Source organism: Canis aureus, chromosome 21 (genome assembly GCF_053574225.1).
Source record: "Canis aureus isolate CA01 chromosome 21, VMU_Caureus_v.1.0, whole genome shotgun sequence".
Taxonomy (NCBI): Eukaryota; Metazoa; Chordata; class Mammalia; order Carnivora; family Canidae; genus Canis; species Canis aureus.
In genome coordinates this window covers 34,371,088-34,387,866 of record NC_135631.1, presented here as the reverse complement: position 1 = coordinate 34,387,866, position 16,779 = coordinate 34,371,088, and the positions used below count along the sequence as shown (strand labels likewise).

The 16,779-nt window shown below is 37.4% G+C and overlaps 1 protein-coding gene and 1 long non-coding RNA gene across 10 annotated transcripts in view; one reads left to right on the top strand and one right to left on the bottom strand.

Moving 5' to 3' along the window:
• Positions 1–16,779, bottom strand: part of CACNA2D1 (calcium voltage-gated channel auxiliary subunit alpha2delta 1) — a 475,096-nt gene that overhangs the window by 277,755 nt on the left and 180,562 nt on the right. The window lies entirely within an intron of this gene.
• On the top strand, positions 7,340–11,191 carry LOC144293464 (uncharacterized). 2 transcript variants are annotated; one of them, XR_013360691.1, is made up of 3 exons: positions 7,340–7,467; positions 9,597–9,731; positions 10,514–11,191. It is a non-coding gene; the product is annotated as an uncharacterized LOC144293464 (long non-coding RNA). The 2 variants fall into 2 exon arrangements; XR_013360690.1 differs by having other exon boundaries at positions 10,507–11,191.

Below are 16,779 nucleotides of genomic sequence, written 5' to 3'. Positions count from 1 at the left end.
GAGCAACTTTCTCATCTATGACTTATGATTTAATTTTATCTCATTCTGATATAAAGATTTAAAAAATCAATATTAAAGGTACCTACCAAAGAACAGAATATCCATGCAAAAATACTTTAGACATTGAAGAAAATGCACAATGTTGAATCTTTTATTTTCATATATAGAATCTTTATGAAATGATTACAATTTTTCCTTGTCATGACATAAAGATTATTGTAGGTTTGTTAACTGGCTTCTTCTTTAAAAATAGAAAGCATGGGGGATTCCTGGGTGGCTCAGTCAGTTAAGCGTCTGACTCTTGGTTTCAACTCAGGTCATGGTCTCAGGGTTGTGAGACGAAGCCCCCACATCTGGCTCCATGCTCAGCAGGGAGTCTGCTTGAGATTCTCTCCTTCTCCCTCTCCCTCCTTCTCTTCTTCCTGCCCACGTGCTCGCACTCTCACTCTCTCTCTCTCTCTTTCTCTCTAAATCAATCAATAAATGAAATCTCAAAAAAAAAATACAAAGCATGGCTTTGAGAATGGCAGAAGTCAATCTTAAGTGAAAGGTCTGCATAAGTATATGGGTCATCTTGGACTACTACTTACTATAAATCATCACAGACTGGGTGGTTGAAACAACAAATTTAAAGTCTGGAAGTCTAGCAGTTTGAGATCAGGGTGCCATCCTGGTTGGGTTCTTAGTGAAGGCCCTGTCTGGTTATGTCATCACATGGCCTTTTCTAGATTCCATGGATCCTACTCTTTCTCTAAGGGCATTAATACCATCAAGAAGGCTCTATCCTCATGACCTCCTCTAACCCAAACTACCTCCTGAAAGCCCCACCCGCAAATACCAACACATTGAGGGTCAGAGTTTCAATAGATGAATTTGAGGGGAAACAAAAACCCAGTCCATAACAATAAAATTAGGAGTGACAAAACTTTGTTTCCACTCCACAACAGAGATCACTGAGCACGCCTTTAGTCTTGTCAGCATCTGTTAAAAACCTACACTGAGTTCCTGGCTTGTGTTGTCTTATCAATACACAGAGGAGTATGGAAAGAAAATTCTTTTGAGAACTTCATATTACAGGTCTGAGAAAAATCAAGAGAGTGACACTAATTGCTGTAAAAATCCGTAAGATGCAGATTTTGTATTAGAATATCAATGTGAAACTACTTTAAAAAATGAGCAGCCTACTAGATTTAAAAGAATCTTTATTGTATTTTGTTGAAGGCAGTGCACATCTTTATGTCATGGACAACAATATTTTTGTATCAGTTATTTCTCAAATGTTTTGGTCTCATGACCTCTTTACACTCTTAAAAATTATCGAGAACCCCAAAAAGGTTTTGTACATTTGGGTTATATCCATTAATATTTACCATAATTGAAATTAAAGTGAAAAATTTTTAAATCATTATCTATTCCTTCATTTAATAATAATAATAATAATTCTATTAATTTAAGGATATATTTTTAATGAAAAATGACTACTTTTTAAAACAGTGAGAAGAATGGAAGAAGTATGTATTTTGAAAACAAAGGAATATTTTAAAGTCTTTACTGATAATGGTGGTTAATATTTTGTGATAACTGCACCCAAATTGAACAACTGTTTCTTAGTTTCTTAAAGATTAGTACCGTCAGTGGAATCCGAAATCCTACCAATGAAGTTTTCATTCTCTGTTAAATTAAATCCTTTTGGTCTGTCTTGCACATGGAATGTATCCTTTATCTATGTACGATTTGTACCTTGCAGACCCTCAGAAAGGGTTCTGAGACTTCCAGATGTCTTTGGAACATACTCTGAGAACCAATGCATTTAAGAATTTTAATAACAGACAATTTCTAAAACACTGCTGCATTATAGACATATCAAATAAATATTATCCTCTAGTATTGAATATTACAGATGACTCACTCCTAATAGTTTTTCTACAAGAGGTTCTCAAGAATTCTATTTTAGCTACCACATGGCCTAAGATTTCCAACCGCAGAGTGAAGCAACTAACTGTTGTTAAATCAGTTCACTGTTACAAGATTAATTTACTACGACTTCTAGTGGTATGTCAAAGTGGCTTCAACACAAGTTACAGAATATTTTATATAATGGTACTTTTAAAGTAAATAGCCATGATTTTGATTAAAAAAAAAAAAAAAAAAAAAAAAACCTCCTGTAGTCTGAAAGCTGAGCAGTTTGGGATGATGAACACCTGCCAGATGCAATGAAATGAAAATAAGAGATTCCTTTTAATCGACTATAATGCATGGGTTTGTTTGACCAGGATGTGAGGAGTCCCAACCTCCACTGCAAAGTTAAGACCACTTCTTTAGGTGCTAGAAGAATATCATTAAAAAGTGAGCAAAATGAGGACTCTGACGGGGGATGGGAAGAGATCAGACCATGTGCTTGCGAAATGAAAAGCAGCAGCCCAAAGATGCAGCTCAAATTCAAGACCATAGGAAGTGGATCGGCCGAGGAGTTAGTGCTGCACAGGGAGGCAGGCAGCGCTGGGCCAGGGAGGGGCCCTCTTCACGGCCCCCCTGGAGAAGGCTGACCAGAAGCTAATGTGATCCACGGTCGGGAGAGATCTGGGGGCCAGAGGCAGGGGCCCAACACCGCTCACGGGTTCATACACACTTCTGCCTGCACCTGGATGGCCCCGCGACTGCATTTGTACGGCTCTCCATAATGAAGAAGAAGACATTCTACACTCCACGGTCAAGTGCACTGTTCAGTTGTGTCCGACAGACAATGACCTATCACCAACGCTCTCTCCTGCTTGAAGATTTTCCTGTCACCCTCAAGTCACATAACCGCTTTATTTCCCACCTTCTAACTTAGGATAGAAACTTTATCTTTTGCTTGGATCTAGGCTATTATTATGTATTATACAGCTAAACTCTTGAGGGTAGGTACATCTTAGTCATTGTTTATCCCAAGTATCCAATATAGTTCCTGCCACATACTAGGTATTACATAATTGTAGTGATTATTTATTCAATAAATACCTACCCAATTAAAAGTTAAAAGTTGTTTCAGGGTTTTTTGCTTTTGTTACTTTTTGGTTTTGTACTTTCCCTTCTAGTGCTTTATCTTAAAATGCTAAATTACTGTTCATCTTGTTCCAAAATAAGTTTTGTATTTTCCTTTTTTTGGGGGTGGGGGGGCGGGTTCTTTTATTTTCAATGACTTGGATCTCAAAACATTAAAAACTCCAAAGCCTCAGCAGAGGGACAGAAGGAAGCACAGAGGAGGAGGAAAAAGCAAAAACAAAAACCCCTAAACCTACTCCAGGACCTCTTGGAGATTCTCCTCAATCTCTCACCCCTACAACCCACCCCCGCCTCCTGCCCCCAAGGTACCCACCGGGCAGGAATTTATAGTAGGTGTGCAAAAAGAAAGTTTAAACTTAACCGGATAATGACTGATGTACTGTACCTGTCCTTTTTTCTGTTCGTCTTTTACTTTCAGCAACAGAAGAGGAGAAGAGCATCATGCTCTTTTTCCATTTCACCTGCAACGACCTTGGGCAAAACATCCCTCTAAGTGGCAATAATAGTTCCCTTTCAGGGCTGTTGGGTGGACTCAACAATATATATGTAAAGCTTCTGGCTACAGTAGGTATTTAATATATTATTGGGCCTTTTTCTACACCTTCACCCACCCTCAGGCTAGCCCCAAACGCCACCCTTTCTAGCTTAAATCACTGCAATAATTCCAAAATAACCTTCCTGATTCCATGCATGCCCCCTATGCTCCACGCAGTAACCACAGTGAGGCCTCTCACAACGTAAATCAGATTCGTCACTCTGTTGCTCCACCGGTGGTTTCACTTCCCCCCACCCGTGAAGGCGACATGACATGCACCCCCCACCACCACCACCAATCTCATCTCTGTCTGACATTCCTACCACTGGTCTCCAAGCAGTTCCCTGAACATGTCAAGCACACTCTGGCTTTGGAGCCTTGCTCTACCTGAAAACCCACCGCCTGGAGCTCTCATCTGTTCCCTTCTCATACTTGACTTCAACTGTCTGCTCCCAAGTGCCCTTATCAGCCCTGTTAGCAGCCTCCCTCAGCCCCATCCCACCCATGTTTCCTTCATTGCTATTTGCCCAGGACCTAGAGCAGTGCCTGGCACATAGTGAGCCCTCGAAAATATTCACTAAGTGAATACATTACTGGTAATAATTTCTAAAGCTTCTAGGTAGCATTGCAGCAGAATTATAAAATCATGGAGAAACATTTTTCATTACCTTAAATTTAAAAATAAGAACTGCTTGTATTAATTGGGCGCTTATTTACTATCCACAGGCATTAACTCATTTGGTCTTCACACAAAACATAAAATATAGGTATACTCCTCGTCCCCATCTGGCAGATGAAAAAGCCAGGGTTCAGCCAGTTACGTAACCAACCCAAGGCAGCAGTAAGCAACAGAGTCTAGTTTTGAATCCCGGCATGCCAGCTCCAGAGACGATCTCAGTCACACACTAATTTCCAAAACGAACTTCACAACAAAAATACTCTGGTCTCCTCACAACATTCATTCTCTTGTAGGGTTCATAAAATCATTTTGATCTACTGTTACTAGGTGTCCAATGATTTGTTACAATTCAAAGAGCATTTTTTCCTGTCATGTTAGGGAGGGTAAGAAATAAGACAGGACCTATTTCTCAGTCAGCCCACACTTGAGAGTTCACATAGGGCTGAGGAGATGTAGCTCCCTGTCTTAACAGAAACTGTGTGAACTGCTCCTGTTCATCAATCATGTAGTGGCTGTTTACTCGTCCCCAGGCCACATTTCTCTCCGTGTGGCATCTAGGTCTTCCCCTCGGCAAAGCTAAAATGTGCAATGTCATGACAGATGAAGTTTCTGCTTCGATTTGGATATGAAATTCAAGACCTAAGTCAGAATGTCCCACTGTTGGAAAATAAACTTGATCACTAAGGGGATGCAAAATTTACGTTTGATACAACAGTCCAATGTAAAAACACATCAACTACTGATAATCATGACAAAAAGTTAATACTGAGAATTACACAAAAATTGTTCCCTTTCTCACTTAGCTTTTCCTATTTTCTCATGTCTACATTTTACATTGTCTAAGTGCCCTTGTTACTTTGCCGAGAAAGTGAGTTAAATGTAGAAAATAAGCAGACAGAAATAATGGAAGGAACAGTAAGAATTATGAACAGAAGTGTTTATGTAACACTGAACACATGCTACAGACTCCGCTGGTTATGGAATTAAATCACTGTGGACATGGCTGGGAAATAAGGGAAGAAAATGCCAAAGAATTACCAAGTAAGCCTTTTCCACCCCTGAAATAAAGTAGCTGGATTGACTTACCTACTCTGAACTTTAATAAACTCATTATAAAATTAAACAAATTGCTTAGATTTCCCTTAACTCAAGGTGACTGAAGAACAGTGCTGACTCAGAGATTCATGAGCCACATACCAGAATTAGATTCAGGGCTTCCATCAATTTCTAAAAACCATTCATAAAATTTTGTGTATGTATTTATATATCCATTTTCCTCTGAAAGGTTCCCTATCCCACACCAATCTTTCAAGGCAATCCATGACTTAAAAGAGGTTTTGGAAAAGACTATTCACTATGATTGTTACACAAGAGTTGATATTTTATATCTGTATATCTTGTACGCAGGCACGCATACACATATGGACTTATATATGGAAGAGCACAGAAGACATGCAATCAAGCCTTTCCTTTGGGAAAACAGTCATCCTACAAAAAGGAATGTCAACCCTTCCCCTATCAGAGGACAGCTTTTAAACTGTTGGCTTTACCACTGTTTAGTAAACAGATGTGCTCTTTCTGATTCTTATTTTCTTTTACATTGAGGGTCCTTTAAAATGGCTGTTTAATTGAGCATGTACGCATATTAATTAAGGCCTTCCATGCAAATGTAGAACTGGATTAGGACTCACGTCTATAAAGAAACTAAATGCTATGCAAATTATCATTCACATATCGATCAAAATAAAACCAATTACAAAACGTAAAATATATGTTAGAAAACCCAACATAATTCTACTTTAATGTTGTTTTCATACCAAATACGAAGTTATTATTTCTTTAATGTGTCACAGGTGATTGAGTTCATTTACTAGGCATTCAGTTCTTCTCCAACATCTTCTGCAAAAGCAAAGGTGAATAACAGTCTCACTTATGGCCAAATAACTTTCTTAAGTCAAAGATGCATTGATTCTCGTTGACTCACAGAGGTGCTAATAGCTCAAAATACTATCACCAACATGACCACAGCCGCGTCATTTATTGAGGGCTGACTCACTCTGCTAGGCATTTCATTTTCTCATTTGTCCTCACAAAACCCTTCAAGAGAGAGATTGAGCTGCATGATGATGTAAGCGAGTATTGCCTTGGCCTCCTTTCTGAGATGACTGTTTTTCCTATTGTCCATTCTTTTCATTGAAAGGAAGAACTGATTTAACTTCTCAGGCAGGTGTGCAGGCTTTGAGACACTCTGTCATCCTGCTAGCATATTGGTTCTTCAGAGGGATCGATTAAAAAGCAATTGAGCTACAGGACCAACAGAGTAGGCTTCCTGAGTACAGACGAGGAAGGAGTGCACTCAATCATCAGTTATATTACAAATTACAACAGATCCATTGACCAAAAAAAAAAAGCACTTAATATCTTAAAGGAAGAAGAAATATAGGATTCAGAGGCTTAATTCTGTTACCATAGACCTGGAAAGTATCTCAGTATTTTGTACTCCTCAACTAAACCCCAAATAGTGTGTTTTTATATACTTTATTATGTACTGAATATATTCAACATTCCTTCTAAACGAAGGATCATTTAAGCCAGACACAGTGTGGAGTTTAACCTGTAATATAAAACCTGTCTTAAAAGGCCCTCATTTTGCATTTCATAAAATACATAAAATATTACATAAACATATGTAAACATACATATACATAAAATACATAAAAATTTTATTTGTGCAAAAATGAACAAATTTATACTACCTTGTTACTTTTTACCTTTTCAAAATCCATGTTAATAATTAAAAGTATAATTATTTTAAAACCTTAGATATAGAGCAATAAATTAAAAGATGTTGCTATAGATGTCAATATAGCCTTAAGATATAAACAGCTGAAAAAAATAATAAAACAGATCAAAAGGGAGAACAAATTTATTAATTCTAAATGAACTAAAGACCTTCAGCCTAAAAGAACGTGGCACAGGCTAGGAAAAATTGTAAAGATTAGTCAGCTGAAACTATTGTCATGGTCTTAAATGACTCATGGAAAAGAATAAAAGGGCTTAAAGAGCTGAGATATACAAGTGCAACTGACCTGAAAGGAAAAGAAAATACACTGTATAAGCAACAAAGCTGACAGTTTGCTTGTGATTCTGGACAAGGCTCTAGGATGGCCTTGGAGCTCTGAGAAGACGGAGCAGAGTCAAACATCAGGTTAGTGAATGGCTTAACAATCAAGCTGTTAATACCTCTTTCAAGCCTGAAATTACAGATGTATCCATAATAGGGACTGGTTTGGGGTTTTTTTGATAAACATGTTCTTAGAATGAAGAAGGGAAATTCTTTAGATTAGCACAGCTTAATAAAAATGAGAGCTGGTGGTTAAGAATGATTCCTCTGGATTTCATTAGACCTACTTCTGTTTTGCTACTTATTCCAGGTCCATAATCCTTCACCTAAAATCTTGAGGCCAGATGGTTTAGAATTTCCGTTTTTTTTAACTTTAGAAAGGAACTATGATGTATATCCTGTATATCATATTAACATTTCCAGCATCCAGTAAGTAATCAAACATCGTGAACTGTCTGAAAACTCATACTAAGTAAGATAAAGGCTACATATAGCCTGACTCCAGTTTAAGTCAGATTCTTTCTCTGTAAATAAGGACTCGTGTACCTTGTGTAACTTTAGATAAATTATTAAATTGCTATAGGCAAAGTTATTTAACTACCAGGAGTTCCAGTTTCTTAATCTTTAAAAGAAAGATAACCATAGCAACTACCTCATAGGATGCTGGTGACAATTTTATGATATGTAAAACATTTCATACAATACCATGAACAACGACACAAACTTTATAGATAGATAGATATGTAGATATAGATATTCATTTTACAACCTTCGCTCTAAACTGGTGGATCTTAACACTAACCACGCATTAAAATTACTAGAGGATCTTTTTTTTTTTTTTTTTTCAATTTTTCTTTTATTTATTTATTTATGATAGTCACAGAGAGAGAGAAAGAGGCAGAGACATAGGCAGAGGGAGAAGCAGGCTCCATGCACCGGGAGCCTGATGTGGGATTCGATCCCGGGTCTCCAGGATCGCGCCCTGGTCCAAAGGCAGGCGCCAAACCGCTGCGCCACCCAGGGATCCCCAATTACTAGAGGATCTTTAAAAGAAAAATAGCAATACTTGGGCCCCACACCCCATCAATTGCATTGGATTCTATGTCTGCTGGTAGGGACAGTACCATGTTCAATGTTCAGCCTGATTAAGAACCACTACCCCAAATATATGGTCATATAGAATCCAGACTTTTTTTTTGGCGGGGGGGGGGGGGTGGTTGTTAGCATTTAATGGCTATTTCTGAACAAACTCACCATCAAGAAAAGGAATGTCCCAACTGTTGGACATGATATGACCACCCTTCATATAAAAAAACTGTCTTTCCACCTCTTACATTAGTTCAGTAGGTATGGGCTTAGGTTAGTGTAGTAGGTATTTTCTCATACCTTATTACTTTGAGGAGAACTAAAAGATGACAGGTCTAATCCCCCAAAATATAAGCCATCAAGAGTCAGATCCAAAGTATACCAAATGTGAGGCTGTGACGGAGTGTATCCTTTTCCTTGTGTCCTGCGTGCTGATTCCACTTCCACATGGTTCTTTCTGCATATCCAAACAGACTGCTCGGATTGTATGTGACAACAGGACTCTGACCCACAACTTCTGAAACAACCAACTTGGAGGCCAAACCACAACTCTGCAGCAACTTCCTCAGAAATAACAGAACTTGGTTAAAAGCTTCTCTCCCCCGCCCCCTACCTTGCTTCTAACTCAGGCCAAACCACAGAAAGCTAATTATGCTCCCCAAACCAATCTCTGCCTTCTTCCCAGCCCACCTCCGGCTTCCCATGCCAACATCCTCCAACCAAGCATAACCGAAGCTTCGATTTTTTCCACGATGCTTGCCCACTCCCTGCCGTACCTTTGAGTCTCTGCCAAGTCCAAGTAATGGTGGCTGCTATAGGAAGCCCTGAATAAACAGCTTCTGTTTTTGTTGCGGGTGGTATGATCTTCATTTATTTCCACAAACAGTATAATAGATAAGGAACGTGAATGTTAGGAGTACAGCTCCATTTCCTGTCACATTTTTCCAGCTAGCTAACTGATGCTGTTAATTTTTAAATTTTGTATTGAAGTATATAACATCATACAAAAAAATAAGTATCAAGATCAGTGAATTTTCACAAACTGAACACACCTGTGTAATCAGCACACAGGTGAAAAAACTTCATGTAACTAGCAGCCCCCCAAACCCCCTTCTGCTCTCTTCCAGGAACTAGAGTCTGCCCCAAAAAAGAGCAACCTCTATGCCGTCACCACCATAGACTAGTTTGGCCTGCTTTATACTTTACTGATCAGGAATCAGACAACAGTATCTATACTTGGCGTCTAGCTTCCTTCACTCAAGGTATGTTTCGGTTTTCCTTACTGTTTTCACTGCCGTGTGATATTCCAGTGTAATAGATGCCCCGTAATTTATGTTTCCATTTTACTATTGGTGGACATTTGGGTTGTTTCTAGCTTGGGGCTATGAAAAATACTGCCGCCCTGAACATTCCACTGCATGTCTTCTGGCAATGTACATATTTCCCCTAGGAATGTATCTAAGAGTGGAACTGCAGGATGATGGTGTGAGCACGTGCTTCACTTTGATAGATACGAAAATTACTCTTTAATAATAAAAATCATGGTAACCATGTATTTGTGCTCAAGTAAAGGAAGGAATTTACTGTCCAAAGAGGCACAATGCCAACCTTGTATTTTCTATCATGCTAAGTGTTATTTTTAAAAATGATATTTTTCCCCAAGGGGGAAAGAAACCCACAGATATTATGCCAGTTTTACTTCTAGAAATATATAGGCTATGTGAAATGTAATTTACATCTACTGGAAATATATATATCTAAGAATACCAGTGTAATAAAAGCACTCTTGGCTTTCTTTTTGGGGAGTATAAAAAGAGAAAGAAGCTGCTTGCATTTTAGGGAGCCTTGAAATTCAGCAGGACAAACTTCTCTCTTATATAAACTGCTCGAGGCAGGGAGCAGGCCAGACTCCTCCACACCCCCCTACATCTGAACCTCAGGGTACAAGGGAGGCTCCAGCTGAATGTTTGTGGAATAAATGAATCTGCAAAAAGCCATGTCAGCAAATGTTCCCTTTGAAATGTTTCTTCTAATGAGGTCATAGGACACTTGATAAAAGTCATGAAATCTGCCTCCCGCGCCCTCTCTTCGGCGTCCGTGCTCCTGAGACCCTGCAGCGGGGCCGGGCCTCTCCCTGCAGCCTCGGACACTGGAAGGGCCTGACCCCCAAGAAAGGGAAGTTTCGCTCCCTCCGCTCACACAGTCTGCTCACCTGGCTCGCACAGGTGCCCTCCGACCCCAAGGCCACAGGAAGAGACATCCCCTCTGCGTGGTTACAGCTGGAGTCGAGCGCACCAAGGGAGAACAGCAAAACACATCTGTAGCCACCAAACCTGGAAGTTTCCAGAGATCACGGCGGTCACGGTCTCCAGTAACTGTGCTTATGGAATAATTTATATTTTCCTTTAAATTTCTAAGACATGTTTAGGTCAAATTTCAGTGACCTGTTTTGGAGAGAACCAAACATAGAACTCCAAAGCAAACACCTCAATTTGGCAAGATTGTGATACACGGTCACCAAAGAGGGGAAAAAATTACACTGTACGGTAAACAGAAATCAGCATTCCAGGATAAATGTTCTTGGACTAATTAAAAAGCAACTGCTCTCCTTTCCACCCTGTGCTCTCCCTCGCCACCTCACCTTATCCCAAATGTAAAGAACAAAATTATGACATTACAGGAGCACTGTCACCCCAAATTCTACAACCTTATTTCAAGTGATGTCAACATTTCCCTAATTCCATAGCCTTTGTGCAATTATATAATTATAATAAATAATGGGAATAAAGATATGCATGGGCTTTTTAAATTTTGCTTTACCCCATGAAACACTATGCACACTAAGACACTTCAAAATATTTGTTTTAACCTCAGATACTATTCTACCCACCAGATAAATTCAAATTCAAACTATTCTACTGCATGAGATTCAGACCACAATCTTTTACTATTCCGGGAGTGTGACTTTGCAGCCTTTTTTCTACTTTTTAAATTATTTCTTGAGGATACGTACCCAGCAAAAGGAGTTCAAGAGAATGAACGTATTTATTGTTCCTAAAATAATTTTGCCAGTTTTACATATTACATAGTCACAGGATTAGAATGTAAAACCAAGTAGCAGATGAAATTAAGATACCATGTCCATTTAGCCCATACTCAACACATTGAGAAATGCCATCTACAACACAGATTTTTCATCTGGCTAATTCTTTTATAAATGATGCATATTTCAAAGTAACAAATGTTCATTTCTTTGTATTGCCAACAAGCCAGAAAATCCACCCATTTCCAACAGCAGACTGAAATAAGATCTCCACAGAGGAAAAAGAAAAAACAAAACATAAAAAAACAAAAAAACCTGACTGTTACTGAAAATACATCATGTGCCACACCTTACGCTACAGACTTTTCTCATATGTCATCTAATTTAAGGCTGACAATTATATAGTAACTGCTTCTATTTTTACAAAATTTGGGGTAAAGAATAGCTCATGTTATTTCTACTATAACAGCCTAAATAAGCAAGAAAAAAATTAATAAACTAATTACAAAGATGCTTCAGGACTGCTTTTAAGCAGAAGTGTTGAAACATGTAAAACCAGTTAGCTAATTTCTTATGACATAGAGGCATTTAAGTGATCATATGAAGACAACGTTTTCTTTCCTGGCTTTTAGCTAATTAAAGGGGAAAAACACACTTTGTAAAAAACTTATTTTAGGTGAAATAATCCTAAAGCCTCTTATTTTTTTTTCCTAAAGCCTCTTAGAGTGAATACTATATAGAACTATGTTTCAAAGAACATTTTAACTTCAACATATCAATATTTTCATAATATGACCGATTCTATAATTTTATACAGGTGTTTGCAACTTTTTTCCTAGTTTCCTAGTTTCCTACTGTTGAAAATAGCATACATACAAAAATTGTATGAATCATGATTCTAACAAGGTAGAAGTTTTCATATGATGCATATAAATCAAAAAACAGAAATTACTAGCATCCACTAACATCCCTTGTGCTCTAACACCAGAGATGAGTTTGGCCTTCACAGATGTTTTTTAATCTAGCAAAGCTCTGATAAATTTGTTGTGACCTTTACTGAAGTATTCATTTCATTTCTGGTAGCTTTTCCATTTCTTCACTGAAGAGACAAGATTATCCCATGCGATCAAGGAAAGTGAACCTGATGAAAATAGTAATATCAAACTGGCACTCATCGAGACAGACTGTGAATGTTATCACTGGCACACACTATACATCCATTGTGAGACCCTTATTTCCTCTCCACTCTTACAACCACATCAAAACCAAAAAGATTGTTTCACTAAAACAACTCAGAGATAGTAGTTATATTTGCATAACACGATTTATTTCTGCTTAGTTCACTACCATCTGTTTTCATATTTTAAGTAGAAAGGTTTATACATAAAACAATCTTATATAACTTTCACATGCTATTTTAAAGAGCAATTGGCCCAAATCTGCATTATTTTTTCTACGTATATAAAGTTGTTTCCAAAAAGTAGGACATAAACTCTCCACATCAGTATTTTTTTCAGTAAAAATAATTTATCACAAATTGCTTATAATAAATTAACTGAAATTAATAAATTAATTATAATAATAAACTAATTGAAATATGCATAAAGATATATACTTCCTGCCATCACATGTTTTAATCCCTAAGTAGTACATAAAATATACACTGAACATAGAAGAAAAAAAAAGGTCAAAAATCTACTTTTATGTTTATTTTCTATGAAACAGCTCAAGATTCTTTTCCTAATCGAGAGTAAAACAGAATTTTGTGAGAAACTAGATAATTATTTTAATTAAAATGTTAGAATTTAATTACCAAAAGCATACACATAATATATGCTGCTTCATGTCCTCTACTATCTTAATATCTAACTCAATGTCGTATTAAGTGACATTGAGTTAACAAACTCAGTATCATAGGAAACATACTTTTTTAAACTGCTTATTAACACATCTACACTAAAATGTCACAGAAGTTGGAGTAGGGAATGTAGTGATTTCAAATGTTTTATTTACATAAACCTGATCATTTAACTAATTTTAAAAACTAGATATTTGACCATACATTAAATATCTATTCAACCAACTAATTTCCTTATTATATATTAGACTATTTTGTGATTTTTGAAATCATAGCCTTAGAATTTTCAACAATATCATTTTAGAAAAAGATAATGAAGTATTCTTCAATCTTGGGAGTTTTTACATTATTTGACCACAAGGGGGCCATAACTATCTTTGAATTTTTTAGATAACCCAACTAGTAGAGAAAACTGAAAATGCAACCAATCAATTCAAGAAAACAAAGTAGTTAACATAAGAAAACATTTATTAACATAAAAATACAATGTTTGAAAGTGAAATGAATATAAATTACTTTGATTTGTCCCATATATGCGATGCATTTGAAGAGAAAAACTTTTTCTTATTTCTCTTTCCAAATCAAGCACATCTCTTGGACTTTCTTTTTTTTTTTTTTGTATGTTTTTTTACTGGAGTTCGATTTGCCAACATATAGTATAACACCCAGTGCTCATCTCGTCAAGCGCCCCCCTCAGTGCCCGTCATCCAGTCACCCCATCCCCCCACCCACCCACCGCCCTTTCCACTACCCCTTGCTCATTTCCCAGAGTTAAGTGCCTTTCTTGGACTCCCGTAATAGACCTTCACTTTAAGCAGAATTAGTATTAAATATGACGGTTTATGAGAATAACTCATAAAGGTGTAATTTCTCAAGTGCCATAACTTATCATTTGACAAAGAATCTCTACCCAATACCTAACTCAGTGACCAGAAGTGAAATGAAAATAAAAATTACCAAAACATGGTCACCAGTCTAAAGAAGCAAACTAAAAGATTAAAGTACCAATGATGGTATGCTTTAATTCCGTTCATCTTTTCATTAAAATTAGTCACAAGGGGCTCCTGGGTGTCTCAGTCGGTTAAGCGTCTGCCTTCAGCTCAGGTCACGACCCCAGGGTCCTGGGATGGAGCCCCTGCCCAGCGGGGAGTCTGCTTGTCCCTCTGCCCTACCCCTGCTTGTGCTGGCTCACGCTCTTTCTCTCAAATAAATAAAATATTTAATAAGTAAATAAAATTACTCACAAAACAGGTAGAATGGTAAACTATATAAAGTAACTAAACATTTTGCTCAAATATTCTCTATGGTGCAATCGGCAAAATCAACTCTTCCCTCTGTGGATAAAAATACTATACTAATCCTTATCTCCTTAAAGAAACATCCTGAACTACTGCTAATATATAATAGAACTAAAGTAATTATCTTTTAATCCTTTATTTAGTGCCTGAGAAAATGTTTTCTGGCATACCGACTGACAACAGTGTGAATTCACCATATCGAATGATCCTGTAATTGCCAGTAACTCATTCTATTATCACAACTTAAGTTTTGTGATACCAGAGAAGTGCAGTGTTGACAAGGATGACGATGAGGATGGTGATGATGATAATAACAATAACAGCTGGAATAACTAAAAATTAGTCAACTTAAGAATACTGACAGACCTACTGATGACAGTTCTAACTGTATCTTTTATATTAATGCTCATGGTTTCAAAACATTTAAATTCATAACATTTCATTCTTCTAGATTTTGCCTAAAATATCAAGTAGCAATGCCAAACCACCCTGGTGGCTGGATATTGGAGTCTGGAGCAACAATGTCATAACAAGTCAATGGGCCACAGATTGGCTCATTGTGGGTGATTCCTATAATGTCACTGTATATGAGGCCCAGTGATGTCTCTGTACTAAAGAATTGACATTTCCATGCATCACACTTCTCATCTACCTAATGGAAATATACCCACCACCTATCCTACTGATGAGTGCCTGTGTGAGCAGAGCTGAGTAAGTGCCTTACATGAAATAACACTATTAGCCTTCCCACTTAGGTAAGTGAAAGGCTTAGAAGGGAACAGAAAGAAGCAAGCTAACAACATTTGGCAACATTCTCAGTCCTGCAGCACCATGCTAACTAAAGATACTTCTTTGTTAAGGAGAACGAGTATTAAAGAACAACACAGAGGAGAGGAAAGGCCTCTCTAGAAACTCCGAGCAAGTTACCAGATAAATCTCGAATTATGGAAAGTGAAAACCAAGCTCCTAAGGCAAGAACATTATTTTCAACAGATTTTAAGAGGCTTTGGATCCATTCTGTAGCAAAGGCTCATTCTCTTCAAAAGGAAAACAGAAACAATGTGATTCCATGAGCCAACTTGAATAAAAAACAGCGGTGATCAATAGCGTACTTGGCATCTGTATTCCAAACTGGTAGGTACTCTAGGCATGCATAACTAATACACAGTCGTTCCTACTTGTTTTTCAAAAGACCTTCAACAAGTTGCACTTGACATTCACAAAAGTGCACATTCTCTGTGATGCTATTTCTCTCTTTAGTTTTAAATTAAATGTGACATTCATAATTTAATTTAACCTCTACACTAACCAATTGTATATCAGAAAAAGCTGACTTGGGCAAGCATTTTCTTCATTGATTTAAGTTAGAATGAAGAATTCAAACAATGGTATTAGAAGTTTTGTCCCTTGCTTTTTAGTAGTTTCTCATATTGGGCTTTTCTAAAAGCATCTAACTAGATATGACACAAATGAGAGAAAAACCTTAGCGTTTTTAAGTTCTATGTAACTGATATGTTGGGTTTTTTTTTTTTTAAAAAAAGATTATTTATTTGAGAGAAAGAGACAGTGTGAGTACAAGTCGGGGGAAGGGCAGAGGGACAAGCCAACTCCCCAGTGACTGCGGACTCTGGCTGGATCCCAGGACCCTAAGATCACAGCCAGAGCCAAAGTCAAACGCTTAAGGGACTGAGTCACCCAGGTGCCCCTGACTGCTTTGGTTTTTACTAATGCTTCCTCACTTATAGCGGTTTCATGCATGCCATAAAACTAATTTATCATCTACTGAAGGTGATTTTTATTCTAAATTTTAAATTTTGTATTGAAGAGTGAAGAGTGAAGAAATAAATTAATCAGTTAGCAACAACTTGCTAGAGGAAATCTGTTTCCTCCACAAATGTTGGATCCACTTACATTTCTGCCTAGGTATTTTAGTACTTATAAATAAAAATGTCCTTTATTTTAATGGTCCACCTACATCACTAGCAGCTGTAAAAATAAAAATTATTGCACTAATTCTATGACACTTTGCTTACAATCAATATTTTTTTAAAGATTTTATTTATTCATAGAGACAGAGAGAGAGAGAGGCAGAGACATAGGCAGAGGGAGAA